This window comes from Dendropsophus ebraccatus, chromosome 10, assembly GCF_027789765.1.
Source record: "Dendropsophus ebraccatus isolate aDenEbr1 chromosome 10, aDenEbr1.pat, whole genome shotgun sequence".
NCBI lineage: Eukaryota > Metazoa > Chordata > Amphibia > Anura > Hylidae > Dendropsophus > Dendropsophus ebraccatus.
In genome coordinates, this window is record NC_091463.1 from 70011824 (window position 1) to 70027680 (window position 15857).

At 41.6% G+C, this 15857-nt stretch overlaps 1 protein-coding gene across 2 annotated transcripts in view; it reads left to right on the forward strand.

Annotated features, from left to right (window-relative positions):
* The window catches only part of GPC4 (glypican 4), a 79306-nt gene that overhangs the window by 12950 nt on the left and 50499 nt on the right, over window positions 1-15857 (forward strand). Inside the window, exon 1 of one of the 2 annotated variants that reach the window (XM_069943188.1) lies at window positions 11954-12110. The exons of the other annotated variant lie outside the window; for it this stretch is intronic. The gene's annotated coding sequence lies outside the window, so the exon portion shown is untranslated. Of the gene's footprint in view, window positions 1-11953; window positions 12111-15857 lie in introns of those variants that run through there. 2 annotated transcript variants of the gene reach the window in all.

A 15857-nucleotide genomic window follows, 5' to 3' on the forward strand; every position in this document is an offset into this window, starting at 1 on the left:
TCAAAAATGTAGAGTGGTCGAAGCATTTATTTAAGTTCAGAACACTGTGTCACACACAGACAGACCCAGGCAAATACCTCTAGGTTGCTAAAATAGAACGGAGGATAAGTGTTTACAGTTACTAGTATGACACGCATATATGACTCACGTCACCGGCCACGCTCTGCGAAACAAATCTGATCCATTGGATGGTTACCAGAAATATCAGCAGCAGGATCCGGTCTTTAAGTGTGTGCATCCGTACATATGGTTTATTAGGCAATATGGTATATTAGTCATTATAGATATGGTATATGGTGCAGTTTCACACTTTTATGGATCCTTGTTGCAATTGGATTTAAAGACTGCTCAAAATGTGAACCCCAGGCACAAAGACCAAATCCCCACTTATCTCGTGATACATGTTGAAAAAAAAAGTTCGCATAAAGCAGACCTGAAGCGTCACTGTTGTTACAAAAAAACGTATTACACGTTTTGATCGGTTCATCTGAGTGTTCAGACCCGTACCGATTGGGAGAACAAGTGGGTTGAGGAAGTGATGCAGCGCATCCACTTTCCATTCTAAGTTAGAAAAAAGTTAGAGCGGCTGGGATTACATAGGGGATAATGCGATCAGCTGCTGTGATTAAACAACGGCCGTTATTGCAAACCTGCTGTATCCATGTTTTCCAGGCAGTCCTTGAGCTGCATCTACTTTTTCCAGGCAGCAGTATTCAAATGACAACCTTTTGGGTTTGTGCGAACCCAAACTTTTGGCATCTTCACTTATCTCTAGTATATAGACTGCCAGTGTGCGTGAGCCCCAGTTTAAAGGAGACCTGTCACCCCCGTGCCCCGACCGGTCCCGGGATGGAGATATCCCGATGAGAAGCCGGCGCACGCGCTCTGAAGAGAGGTCCGGCGTCCATAGAGAATGAGTGGAGCCGTGCACGCGCTGCAGAGATGAGTCCGGCTCCACTCATCCTCTATGGACACCGGGACTCGGCGGGATGAGGTCAGTATAAGGGGATCTAACTGGGGGTCGGGAGCCTGTCATCCCGGCACAGAGGGTGACAGGTCCTCTTTAATAGCTGTAAAATGGTCTATGTAGCTTTGTTCATCATCATACATTCGCTTTAAGTTTTGCACATGAATAGAAGGGCGCCAACGTGGGTTCCCGGCGCCTCCAGTGCTTCAGCTCGGGCCAGTGCTTGGTAATAGACCACCACCGTATGTGGGAACCGGGCCGTGATTCAAAAACAGGGCAGCAGCACCGGCGCCATTCTATTCATGTGCAAAAGAAGCATTCCTTATAATGTCCTGTTACCTCCAGTCCTATTTGTTTCTTAAGCTAATTCCGCTCACACCTACACCCCCTCCATGCTGTGATCGTGGCACCGTATATACTAAGAACAGTTTAATTTGATCAGAACATTTGGTATTTTTAGGTACGTGATGGACGGATTTTGTTTGCACATATGTTCTGAGCTTATTTGTTCCCGTCTGCTCACTGTTGGCACATGTTTGTTGGCTTTTCTTTTTTCACTGCTTGTCTTTGCAGGCTGCATACGCATTATTGTAGGAGATACTTCCTTCTAAGCAGTAAGGTGTGCTCCAGTAATAATTTATGAATGCACATGTCACAAGACGCCTGCGGCTGTTCTAAACTTTGCTTGTTTTCCGTCTGCCCTGATTTCTGCACAGACCTACCCTGTCATCCACCTGCAAACAGGAAGATGATGACTGTTTGTAGCCTTTTCAGCTACTGTGATATGGTGGCCCTAGGTTCTCCTCACATCAATGTTTGGCACTGCCACACTTTCCTCTGCTCTCTATGGGGAGAAGTAAGCCACAGACAGCACTTGCAGCATGTTTTCTCTCCAAGAACAAAGGCGTTGGGCAGTAAAATTTGTCTATTACGCCTGACCCCTATCTCCACCATCATCGGGAGACCCCCATACACTTTATACTGAAGAGTCCTTCTGACATTAATATACAATGTAAGGGTAACCTTGAATAATCTTGAATTCTAAAGGTAGGAAGAACAATTTTTCAAAATTTTTGCATCATACAATGAATAATTATTACGACTAGTATTGTTGCAGTCTGGACAAACTTTAAAGATGACGATCATTTGCTTCACGTGTATGTTGGCCGCCGCCTTTTTGTTATGTTTGTTTGCCCATTTAGGGTGGGTTCACACTCCAGAATAGGGGCAAATTCCCTAGCTCGCCCATGCCCATCTCCGCCCGTGCCATTCTATGGTTGGGCGGATTCCGCTGTCCCCCAAAAGAATTGACACGTCAGTTCTTTCGGCGGACAGTGGAATTCGCCTGACCATAGAACGGAGTCTATGGCACGGGGGTGAGCGAAGGAATCCATGGAGGATGATCTGCCTGTATTATTCATTGTGGACCCACCCTTAAGAGGCAACTTGCTCACGAGGTGGCAGATCAGGGGTGAGTTACATCAAGTGAGTGGCGTTACTAGTAACCATTTTTGTATATTGCCATTCACGGTTCTCTTGGCAGAGAGATTGCATGTTGTACAAGTGTGGTTACTGCTCTTTTATGGTAGACCATGTCCATAGCCCTGAGAAGAACAAAGGTGAAGAAAACAGAGTTTAAATTAGTTCCAAGAGTCACCCAAACAGTGGTGAGCCCACTAACTTGGCTGCTGTTGTGGTGTAATACATCTGGAGTTTTTTGGAGCCATTAGAATTTATTCTGAATAAATTATGGCTTACTCAGTTGCGTAACCTGTCAAGAGCTAAAAAAAAAAATGGTTTTCAGAATCCTTAATCGAGTTATTACATAACATGCATTCTTGTTGGCTCGTCTTTATTCGTTCCGGATTATTCTGCACCGTATCACCGCACAATTTTTGTTTTTTATAACCTGAAATAGTGCATCTGCTTTATGCAATGACATACAGTTGTGTCAGATAAAAGTAACATGCATTCATGTTTATCTGTCCATGCCAAGATATACTGGGGAAAATTTCTTTCCAAATGAAGAGCTGTCGAGTGCCAAGCGCCTCGGATCTTTTTAAGTGTTGGGTTGTTTGTTCTCCAGGCGCTGGCAGTACACAGTCGTCTTCTTTTAAAGGTTTTGTAAATATTAATTTAGAGATCCTGAAGACTTTGCCGTGTTGTTAACTTTTTAAAAGAAGCCCTGTTCATATTCATGAACGTTCAACACTGCTGTATTATGCGGGCTTAGATTATGGCACTTAATGGGGAGATGTCCTGCACCCGTCACATCGGCCATCTTTGCTCTGATTGAAACCAGCTCCTAGTGGACATAGGGTGTGTATTGTCTTGTGTAAAACAGCTGTAAAATTTTTGTAGAATAATATTTTGACACCCTACCAATCTCCCACGGTGGGTAGTCGGTAACTGCAGCTGCACAGGAGACGTCTCTCGTGCGTACATTGATCTCTGTGGATATATGTAAACGCCGACGCGGATTACGGTCTAACCCATGTAATATTACATATGTGTTCTTTAGTCATTCACACTTTGTTGAATACTAGGCAAGCTTCACTTAGTCAAAACGTATCCAAGAATATGGGCATATTTCTAGAGTTGAATCATGATGATTTTATGTGAACTGTCAACCACCTCTCCACCCCCTCATATTTAATTTTATCTACGAATTGGTCTCCGTTGCCATAATATTCTTTACTGACATAAACCAAACTATGTCTTCGAGAGACGTCATAGTTTTATTTAGTTATCTCCCCTAACTTGGCAAAATGACTTCTGGAGCCAGATATAAAAAAAAAAAAAAAAAAACAACACTGTATAACGCAATGAAAATATCATTCAGCACAATCCAACTACATGATATGTAGCGTACTAGTCTACATTTTATCTGTATTTCCAATTTCTGAATTCCCTGAGACGTCTTGGGTATGTCTAGGAATATTCTTCTGCCTGTTCCGACATTGGGCGTGGAGAGAAGCAACTGAAAAGTGGGCTTGCAGTTGTTAAAGCAACTGTCCCATCGCCCTGTGAATATCATGTGTAGATACTAATTAGATTAGGACCAACGTACAGGACTTGCTGTGCCCTGGCAAATGTAGTGTCTGGCCTGTAGTTACATCTCTCCATATCTGATGTCAGAAGGGGCAGGAAAACTGTCAGTATACCCATAACAATAAAAGTTGTAACATTTAGGGTCTGTCAGTTCTTTTCGGTTTTGGTAAAAGCCCTCTTAAATAGAAATTGTTTCTTGTATATTCAAAGTGTATCAGTCATGAAAACTAAGGCCTCATTCACAAACAGTATATTTTTGCTGACTGAAATTTGTGTCCGCATTTTGCCATCTGCCAAAAACCATCCATAGTGCGCATCCGTGTCTTTTTTTTTTTTTTTTTTTTTTTTTTTTTTTTTTTGCCGATTGTACAGTGTTTTGAACTAGTTGTGTTCAGCAATTTTTTGGGTATCCAGATCATGGAGGCTCTAATAAATTTCTATGGGAAAATGTACTTCAATTGTGGTCCGCACTACAACATGTCCTATTTTTATATGCAGAGACAAAAATGTTGACGTGTGAATAGCCCAATTGATAGCAATGTGATCTATCTTTCCAAAAATTGCAAATCCGCAAATGTGGACACTTTTTTTTTTTTTTTTTTTTTACGGATGTGTGAATGAGGGCTAACTTTTGACATGTTAAGTTATTGATCAGAGCAGGTCTCACTGCTGACATCCGCTCTGATCATAGATATAGCTGAGAAAAAATTGTGGCAGTGCAATACAATCCCTGGCCAGCAAAATTCCCTGGCTATTTAATTTTTGTGACTGTTTAAAGGGAAGCTATCGGCAGGTTAGATGCTTCCCTTTAAACAGAACAAAAACTATATAGCCAGGGAATTTTGTCGGACTGCGCTGCTGGCCGGGGATTGCATTGCACTGCCGCAATCTTCCCCCAGCTATATCTATGATCAGAGCAGATGTCCCTAATAGTGCACATGGTGCGCCGAGGATGAAAGTCATTTCTTACCTTGATCCTTGGCACAGTTTTGTGGCATTTTGTAGTTTATTAGATATGTATATGAGATGATTCTCTCCTCATCTTCACAACGGCACCACAGGAGTTAACTCGTTCCCTAGGGACAAGAAAAAGACAAACACGAGAGGTTAAAATCCCCTTCCCACTATCACCAGTGCTTTTCCTGGCCCTTCAGGGAAGGCACTAGAGGGGGAGGGATCCCACTTAGTGCACCAGGGTAGTAGTCTCTGCCTCACTGCAAGAAACATCCTCGTTTACATATCTAATAAATTACAAAGTTCCAAAAAATGGTGCTGAGGATCAAGGTAAGAAAATTACCTTCATCCTCAGTGCTCCATGTGCCCTATAGGGACATATCAGCAGGTTAGATGCTTCCAACCTGCTAATAGTTTCCCTTTTTAATTTTAATTTGCTGTGGACAGAAAGGAAACTTAATCTTTTTAATTTCCTTTCAATTTCTAATCACTAGCCGCTTTTCCAAAGATCTTCTATTCTTTATTTTATATTTTTTTACCTTTTTGTCTTGTTTTGGCTAAAGACTTTGTCACTTGTCTCCTCTAGTCACATTGTATTGTTCACCCTGAAAGCAATTAAGTTGGTTCTCCTACAAATCAGACCACCTTATTGTCAGACCTACAGAGACCCGTGATCTGTTCAGCGTTTCCTCTTTGGTTGTTTTGTTTCCTGATTTGTATATAATGACTTTTCTTGAGGTTGTATTTTTGGCACTGCAATGTATTTGATGACTCTCGACGCTTGAATCCTCACACGCTGCAGTGTTAATCGTGTGGGTAACAACAGTGACGGCTTTCATTTGTCCAGTTAGTGGGAGTCTAGTTTTCATTGGCAGACACTTCAGAGAAAGCGGCGATGCCTTGGCCAGAATAAGCAGTTGTTCTATTCACTCCAATGTATTGTCAAATTATTGCCCATTGTCATAATTGCCTTGATAAGAACTGAATGCTGCTTATCCGCTGGCGAAAGCCGCCTAGGTGCAAAGTGGATTACAAAGCCCCGGCTGGGGCGTCTTGGCTTTCAGGCATTGATCTATGACAAATTAGCCCTTGATTTGTGTAATTGTCTCTTCCAACCAACAATAGATTGGTTTTACTTAGAGACTTGGGGAAAACAATAAAAGAAGATTTATGATGCAGTGATCGATGCTTAAGATGTCTTGTGACCTCCAGATATGATCTCTGCATTTCTAGACGTTTAGTTGTAACTGGCCTTGTAAATGGGGAGGGGGATACAGGGGGGGGGGGAAGACCCTTTTATCCCTGCACTCTCTACCCTTCCTGTTTGACCTTTTTTTTTTTTTTTTTTTTTTTTTTTTAAACTTTGCCTAATTATCATTTTTGGAATTGCTTCAAGGCACTGTTTATATAGGATTTTCCTTTTGTATTCCTTAAAGGGTACCTATGACTGTCGGCGCGGCAGGATATGCTGGGAAAATGCCGACAGGTAGGCTGTCTCTCCTAAAGCAAGCAAGTTACTGGAACTCCCGGAAGTGCCATAGACTGCATTGTTTAAGGCTAGGCCTTAAATGTGAACAATTGGATTTTGGTTAATCTATATTCTGGCATTGCATTCACTTTGGCTGTGATGAAAAGGAGGACTACTGAAAACTTCTGTACAGTACAGGAAGTATCAGCTTTCAAAACTTAAAGCAGTTGGCCACTTTAAATTGCTCAGTGTACAGTATTAGTAAGTGTACTCACTGTATATACTGACAGCAGCTCCCGGTGTACCACATAGGGCTAAAATCAGATTCCCCCACCTCCAGGCTGGGCTCTCCTGCTCTGTGGTGAGTCTGTCCATAAGATGGCCGACATGTAGGAACATGTGACCATGCCCCACCCCCAGTGTCTACCACTGAGCCTTTATATGCCTATGAAGAGCACTGGGGGTGGAGCATGGTCACATGCTCCCCCCATGTCGGCCATCTTATGGGCAAACTGACCACAGAGCAGGACAGCCCAGCCTGAAGGAGGGGAGCCTGATGTTAGCTCTATGAGGTACACAGGGAGCTGCTGTCAGTATATACAGTGAGTACACTTACTAATACTGTACACTGAACTATTTTACTATAAAGTGGCCAACCTCTAATGGCCAGGATGAGGATGGCAAGTTTTGATAATTTTTTAATATATGAAAATTTTTTTTTAGATATAACCATCAAATATCCTTACAATAGATTATTGTCTAATGACACATTACCTTTTAAAATTTTCATGGTTGGGCATAACTTAGGTCTGCATTCATTCCTCCGAAATATGGCTTAGTGTGGGAGCTACACTTTCAGAGCCAAAAACTGAATCGGATCCAATAATGGAAAAGAAGGAAATCATCTCCAGAAGGGAGCTGTGTTACAAAGGTGTGAAAAGCCTATAAAGTAACAGTAAAAGATTATAGTTTAGACACTGTATCGGGTATCTTCATCCTAACCCCCACAACTAATATGTATGTACTGATATAATATAGGGTTATAGGTTGCGTGAGTCCTTCGCTCACCTAAAACTGAAGACTGAACATGTATATATGTCTACAAGGTGCTGAACCAATAAAGTGGAATGAGTTCTGGCACTGGTATAATGCGCTTTTCGCGTCTGTAATGTTTTGTTTCTATTGTTCTACGTTAACTACTTTTTTTATGGCCCCAACACTTTTCATAACTATACAGTATTGTGATCACAATGATTCATTGTTGTTAGGATTTAGCTCCAGCTTTGACAGTAATAAATCTCCCCAAAAAATGGTAACTGACCTGCAGTACATATTTAGGTGCACTGACAGTCTGCCTCCAGGGATTTATCCACTTTTGACCGAAACAGTAAAAAGTTGGCAGGTGTCAAAGACTTTTCAACTTTTCCATATGTATCCTTTTGTGTCTTAAATGGTATTTTGTGATAGAATTGAAAGTTGTATTAAGTCGATGAATAAATGCCATGAGAGGTGACATTTACTCAGATACAGTAAATATTTGCCGCTGACCTTCAAGTGATATTTAAATAACTAGTATGAATATTAATATGTGACATCATGCGGTAATATTTATTATCATAACCTATGAATTACGTGCCTGCAAAATTACGATGAATTTAACTATTTTGTAGAATTACATTGCAGCCGCTCTTAGCTACTTGATACATTCCGTGACCGAACTCCCGATAAGTCAGAGATAGAAAATCCCATTGATTGTTGCCCTTAAGCAGTTTTAGTCTTGTGGTCTTTTTCTATAAGTTGCACGTTCCTCCTGCTGATGCCATGCTGGTTGTGTACTCTGTATGATTACCACGTCTTTTGTATTTATTCCACATAGAACCCCCTACGGGCCCTTCACAGATCAGAAGGGAAATGCAAATTGTCCATTTATTGCTTTGTCCTATTTACGCTCTATTGTCTTTGGTTTGCAGCCTTTTATTTTGAGCAGATCTTCTCCGATGAGACTTGGTCGTCTTTTGGGAAGCCAAGACTTAGAAATACACGCGTGGGTTTTATAGCCCAGTCCTCCCCTTCTGTGTTGAAAGTGAATGCCTGGGAGAAATGATTACTTTCTTACTTCCATTCCCCAAAGCAATAGTCATTCATTCTTCTAGCCAAAGACACTTCAGCGGTTCCGACGATAACAAGATGGCTGACAGCTTGGAATTCTGCTTTTATCAGGAGCAAAAACTGGCAGTGTTCACTAACGTTACTTCCCTTCTAAAGAGACGTTACTAAGTGCAGCTGAACTTTATGGATTGTACCTCTTTAGCAGGACATGACTTATTCTGTTCCACAGCCAAAGCTTCATATGAAATGTAATGATTTTTCTTACTTTTTGCAAACACTGTTTGGTAGTGAAAGTGATACAAGTCTCAAAATCAAAGGATCCTGTCAAAGGATCGGATTCAGATATGATACTGTTTAGACGTTTGGCAAATATACCATTGTAAATACGCTAGAATTTTGGCAGGAACCAAAATTCCACTGTCAGCGTACCTATCACTTTAAACAGAAAATGAAAATGTTCACTAGAACAAATGCAAAAGAGAGAGCCCACTAGACTTACATTGGGAATTTTGCAGGCTTACAAAACCATAGGCATTTTCTTCTAGATACAGCACCACTCCTGTTCTCAGTTTGGGTTTACGGAAGTGAACTGAACTGTAATACCACCCAGAGCCCGAAGACAGGTGTGGTGCTGATTTTGCAGGAAAGTATCCACATTTCTTTCTTTTCCTAGATACCGCTCCACCTTTAGCGTGCACTTCTCCTGGGTATATCCGGCAATCAGTGCAGTGACATGTTCTTCAACACGAAGAAGTAAACTGGTGTTGACATCACTGGTCTTGTGACTCCGTAAGGGGGAACCTGCTAACCCCACTCCCACAAACCCATACCCCCAAAAACACAATAAACGCATCTTTGACGGAAATTGCAGCATACTTTACTTAACATACTTAAAGGGGTGCTCCAGCGTGGGGGCGCTTTTTGGGGGGGACCAGGGAGGAGGTGGCTGAAATAAAAGACGTCCACTTACCTCCCCGGTTCCAGCGGCGGGTCCCGCATCACTGCGCTCCGGTGCCCGGTTCCCGGCCGCTTTCGGGTGCCTGACGCGGGCCCCCGACGTCTCATGTCCGCTCAGCCACTCAGTGAAGGAGGCAGGATCCGTTTGAAGTCCGATCTGATCCCGCCTCCTTCACTGAGTGGCTGAGCGGCCCTGAGACGTAGGTTCTCGGGCGGCGTCAGACACCTGGAAGCGGCCGGGAACCGGGGACCGGAGCGCTGTGATGCGGGACCCGCCGCCGGAACCGGGGAGGTAAGTGGACGTCTTTTATTTCAGCCACCTCCTCCCCGGTCCCCCCAAAAAAGTGCCCCCACGCTGGAGCACCCCTTTAATGTACTTTATTTAACATTGTAAACACAAACTGGGAGGCCAGAGTACCTTCTACCTGAAAAACTTTTGTTTCTGTGTCCGCTGTTTGATCCCCCTACTGGTGCATAAAATGAATTCCTTATTTTCTATATTACTGCAGTATTGTTAGACTATGTGGCTGATGAAAGTAGACGATTAATATGTTGCATTACACTTGACGTCTTGATAGGGGAGTATGTACACGCTAGTATATGCAATGACATAAGCTGAAACTCTATATACACTGGGGATGCTAATGCGAAGATAATGGAAGAATGTTTGATTAGGCTGCCAGGGGATCTGGGATTAATTTACATGACACAATTCTGGACTGTACTGTAGCAGCGAAGCGAGGGTTGGAAATAAAAGCTCTTGTCCGGGGGCTCAGAGGTGGAGGAGCCTGTTTTAGTTTTTGGTTAGCCAGTCATTTTATCTTTCGGATTGTGGAATGTGGTGAGAAGTCCTGGCTTTCTTGGAATGTGTTAATGGGTCTTGGTTGCAAATCTGATGTTGGTCTTATAGGTCAGGCTTTGAACATGCCTGGCTGCTCATCTAAAGCACAAATGCATTCTGGGCTCAAGGAGCATTGTCTTGTAGTTTTTATGTTTATAGCCAGCCAATTGTTCAGCGGCGCTCTTTGTACTAGTACTTTGTAGCTGTTGTTTGTTTTAGTGGGTACTGCTAGATAGTGCAAAGTCGGACCCTAAACATCTAGGAAATGGTAATGGAAACATGCTCCAAGTGCACATGGAGTAATATTTTGGAATAAATTCCAAAATATTAGTTCCCCCCCCCCCCCCCCCCCCCCCCCCCCCCCCCATAGTTTTTGTATTTTTTAGAATTAATTTTAGTTTTTATCACTGTCTAAAAGTCTTCAGTGCAGCGACAGAAACGGGGAGCGGAATAATTCATCTGTTATTTAAAAAGTGTTTTTGTAACTTTTAAAAATGTAAATCCTAAGGAAAACATCTGTAATAGAGATCAATGTGGTATTTCAATTGAAGCTTGCTTCCTTTGCATTTACTTTATATGCATTGTAACTTATGTGTTTTTTTTTAAAACTATAATGATGTAATCAGAAAGAAACCATTATACAGAAAAAAAAAAGACTAACGGCAAACTAATTAAAGTGATTATATAGCCGGCCCGGACACCTGATGACAAGCTTTTATATTTTAAGTGCTCTTGGCTGAAAATACATTGGAGGCTGACCTCTGCCATTTCATTACTGTCTGGATGTTTGGCCTGTGCCTCGGACCTTGTAAAGTGTTCATTTGATGATTTGCACGTGGTCTCATTGCCTTCAGGTTGATTCCTAATGTGTGTGTGGCCACAATTAGGGTCATGAATTTTTAAGGCGGCACGGTATTGATGACATTTTTTTTTTCCTTCCAGAATACTTGGTCTGACTTTTTTTTACATCATCTGTGCTCTTACGGCACCGTACAGGCAGATGTTGCTAAATGTCGGCGTGTTTGGACAGGCTTCCGTCCTTAGCACTATCTGTATGTTTTGTGTTGGTTGTGAATTTCTGACATTATCAGCTTTGGCAGTTAATTCATTGTTTTGTGTGTTCAGCTCAAGTAAAGAAATCAATTCGGATCAATGACACTAAAACTTTTAACATCACAATTATGTAGGCGCGGCCAGCTCTGTCCCGACAAGCTTAATTCACAGTAAACAAACGTCTACATCTCATTTGTCGCCTCGCAAAGTATAGCTCCAAAGTGGATAATGTATACAATCCATCACAATTTCTGTTCCCTATATGAAGGCTCTGCGTTCATAGCATTTTTTCCTTTGGGAGAATTCCTAATTTATTTTTAGTTAAAGGGATAAAAGAAAGTAGATTGTTTTGCCTTGAATAGTTATATAGAAGCCAGACTGGTTGTTGAAGATGTGCGGCCTGACAACTGTTGTTGCTAGGAACTCTGTCCATAGCAACCAGACTCACACCAGATTACCAATCTCTGGTTCTTTAAAAAGAAACCTATTGTCACTTTCATGCTGCCTAAACCACAAGTCGTAAGAGGGGGCCCCCAATGTCATACCTCTGCCCTACAGACCTTGATTGATAGATGTCTACCTATACCCAAGCAGGAGAGGGATGTCAAGACTGGTGGGACGGGAAGAAGCTGCCGTAAACCGCTCGATGACTCTTTCTTCGGGAAGCATGAAATTGACGGATATTTAGATACTTCAAAAAACAAGTTTAGGTAAAGCACCTCTGGTTTACAGTATACTTGTAAGGTCACGCTAAGATTTACATAGCGTTACTCACCTGACTCTTAGTTACAACCTGTAATATAGCCCGAAGCTGTATCGGTATACAATTCATCATTGGAACCAGTCAACAAACTTTTCGGCCGACATATAAAAGCTTGACTGACATCTTATTATGCAGTAAGCGAGTTAGTTTTTCTTTTTGTCCAGTGCTGGTCGTAAAGATGACCTTTTTTCGAGAGTGCAATGAATTAGAGTCTGAAACCACCATGGAATTTTGAGAGGGTTCAGCTTGGAAGTCTGTCACTTGAGCTGTGTGCTGTAATTATTGAAAAACATTGGTCCAAAAAATCTCTACTTATGGGTTGTATTCAGATATATATGTTAAAGAGGATCTGTTACAAACCCCCAACAATTAGATGTTAATATCAATACGTATTTTAAGGTGCCACATCTTTTTCTTAGTATGCTTTCCAGTTTGGATTATAGTTTGACAATTCAGTAAATAGTCAGATGGGCGTGAACATAATTTTAATAATGAGAGTGAATATTAGGTTTTAAACTGAGGGGCAGACACGCAACGTCTCACCAGCACATACAAACTCAATGAGTAGTCACGCCTATTTGACTATTAAAGGGGTAGTGTGGCGTTTCAAAATTATTCACTAAATAACACACATTACAAAGTTATACAACTTTGTAATGTATGTTCTGTTAGTGAATAGCCCCCTTCCCCGTGTTCCCCCCCCCAGCCACGCTATACCCGGAAGTGTGATGTACTATACTCACCTGATTCTTGTCGACTCCCGTCCGCCATCTTGGGACAATGATGTCATCTTCGGGAGGCCGGCCGAACCGCTCCATCCGTCCCTCATGCAGTCCCCCCTCTGCCGCGTCATCAACTGCTCAGCCACGATTGGCTGAGCACAGTTATGCTCACCCAATCGCAGCTGATCAGTTAATGACGCGGCAGAGGGGGGTCGGCATGAGGGACGGATGGAGCGGAGCCGCTTGCTTCACTGTGTGAACTGACAGGTCTTTCTGCGGCCGGAATTCACTGAATTCTGGCCTCAGACAACTGACATGTCAGTTTTTTCTGACGCCGCATGGGATCCCGGCCGGAGCGCATACGATGCCCTCAAAACTACGGCCGTTCTGCGGCGAGAACTACGGCCGTAGTTTTATGTAGTGTAAACATAGCCCAAAGTTGTATAACTTTGTAATGTGTGTTATTTAGTGAATAATTTTGAAACGCCGCACTACCCCTTTAAATTGTCCAACTGTATACTGTAAAAAGGTGTCTAATCCGGGCACACTTGGTTATGTAATGATAGTAACATCTTCTTTTTTTTTTTTTTTTTTTTTTTATTTGATTGGGTCTTCTTTAAACATATACTTTTAAGTAGTCTGTTAACGTTGTTCAGCTATATTTACACACCTAGTGATAGTCTATGTATATGTAGACTTTGGCTCGGATGCCCTCTGGGGCTCATAACATTTATTCTTTACCATTTCAACAATACTTGGCATTTTGAAAGATTGACCAGTGACCCTTGTGTCAATATAGATTTACATTTGTTCTTCAACTCTCTCCAATTTATTAAAGTGGTGAAAAGAAACAATCCCTGCTAATAGCTAAGAATTACTGGGTTTGGCTTTCCAGGTGGATTTTTTTTCTTTTTTGCTTCTGTCAATTAGGCCTGTGTTGAAAATCTGGTTTCCACATATGTTCAGCAAATCCCACCAAAGATGCTGCTGACCTTTATGAATGGCATAATGAAGACTTGTTGAGACATTTTGGACAGCGGGATTATGGATTTGGAAAGTATTTCTGAATTTATAAAACATTAGATAAAGAACACTGAGAACGTCTGCTTATAGCTGATATCTGTTGAGAGATGATTTAATCAAGGAAGTTGCAAGTTACAAGGGTTGTTCTTAAAGGACACAACATTGAGTATATTAACTTTTTTTTTTTTTTTTTACTGGGTTGTACCCTGCATTGGCAAAACATGGAAATAAGCCAGGTTGAAGAATCCGGGTCTGTTTCTGTAAATATTAATGCTAGTTGACTTCCATAAAAATTCTTCCAATACACTGAAAGATTTTGGTGATTTCCAGATGCTGACTTGTCATGATGCTGGTGGCAGCTGTTTTACATTGTGAACCAGCCTGTATCTCATAGAAAGCAATTGCCGTACAGTAGTCAATTGCAGCTTATGCCTTTGTGCATTTTTTATGTATTCGTAGCTATTCCTTGGTGGCAAGTTTCCATCAATCGCTGACTATGAAAGTCCATCGCAAATGTTTTTGCAACTCCACTGATGATGGTGTACAACTCTGTATTGGTGAAGGTTAACAGATAAAGTGGACCCCCAACATCTGGCATTCTGTGAACTATTCCCATCTTCTAACTCCTGTTAGTTTGATATAGAAGTGTTTTGTTAGATTTTTGCACCTTTTTACAGTATACAGTTTGTCTTGGCTGTGCACCATCAACCCATCAGTTGTATTTGCCTTTCTACTTAGTTTCTCATTTCTTTCTACTCGTATACTCAGTATATTCATACGTGGAAGTAGATAAGAAAAGGGGGAGATGTGATTTTTTTTTTTCTTTTTTTGTAGAAAACAAAATTGCCAAACCCTATATAACTTGTTTTCCAGTACGCCATTCCCTTTATGGTCCAGTAATTCCTTAACTCTTGTCTCGTTAGAAGTTTTCCAAAAATAAATGTTCCTGGGTGTGATGCTCGGCCATCTGGCACTCTTGTCCTCTTACAGATCTGTTTTCATGTACTTATTGTTCCAGACAACTGTATCGGCTTTTGAAGGAACAGTATGCCTGGCCTCCTATTGTAGCGGCTGCTTTAGGGGAAGTGTGTCGCTGTCCTCAGCTTCCCCCCCATCCATTATCATTTGTTTGCTAAGGTTTTTTTGTAGCTGGACCCATGTTGACTTTTTGCTTTATAAAAGTGGTAGTCCTGTTGGTACAATCCCTTTTTAAAGGGATGAATTGCGAGGACTTTTTTTTGTCTTTTTTTTTTTTTTTTTTTTTTTTTTTTTTTACATTTAGCTTTTCTTTGAACAGGAAAACCATCCCAACCCGCAGATGACAGAGTAGATATTTTGCTGACTTTTGAATGTAAAAACGAACTAACAAGCTAAAAGTGCTTACTTTGATATATCCTACCATCTGTCACAGTGGAGACCAGAGATTAACTTTCACTTGACAATTATTTATGGATGCCATTACAAGTCTGGTATGTCCTGGCCCTTCTGCTAGTAACTGTGTAGGTTACTAATGTCTTTGCTGTATTCTCTCTGTTGCATATTGTCCTCACCCTCTGGAGACAACTGAAGGGTGACTTTGCTTTGTTTACCCAAAGGTCCATGCCAGAACCATACTAAATGACCTCCTCCTACTGCTGACACTGCTAAGTAGATGCGCATCTTCACAGCACAAATGGTCCTATCTGCACCAGTTGCTCTTTTGATGTCCACGTCCTTGAGAACTTACATTAGGTCCTGTTTCGATGGGAATGCATATGTTCAACACGTGTGCGCCTTTTTGCAATTTTTATTTTCAGGACTATAAAGCTGTTAACATTTTAGTTTTCAGTTTGTTGACTTGATCTTAATATGTTCAAGATTTTTTTTAAATTCGAAACTTGAGTTTAAGATTGTTATAGATCGTCATTCGGAGCCATCATTCTCAAGATGAAAGGAGCCAATGACGTTGG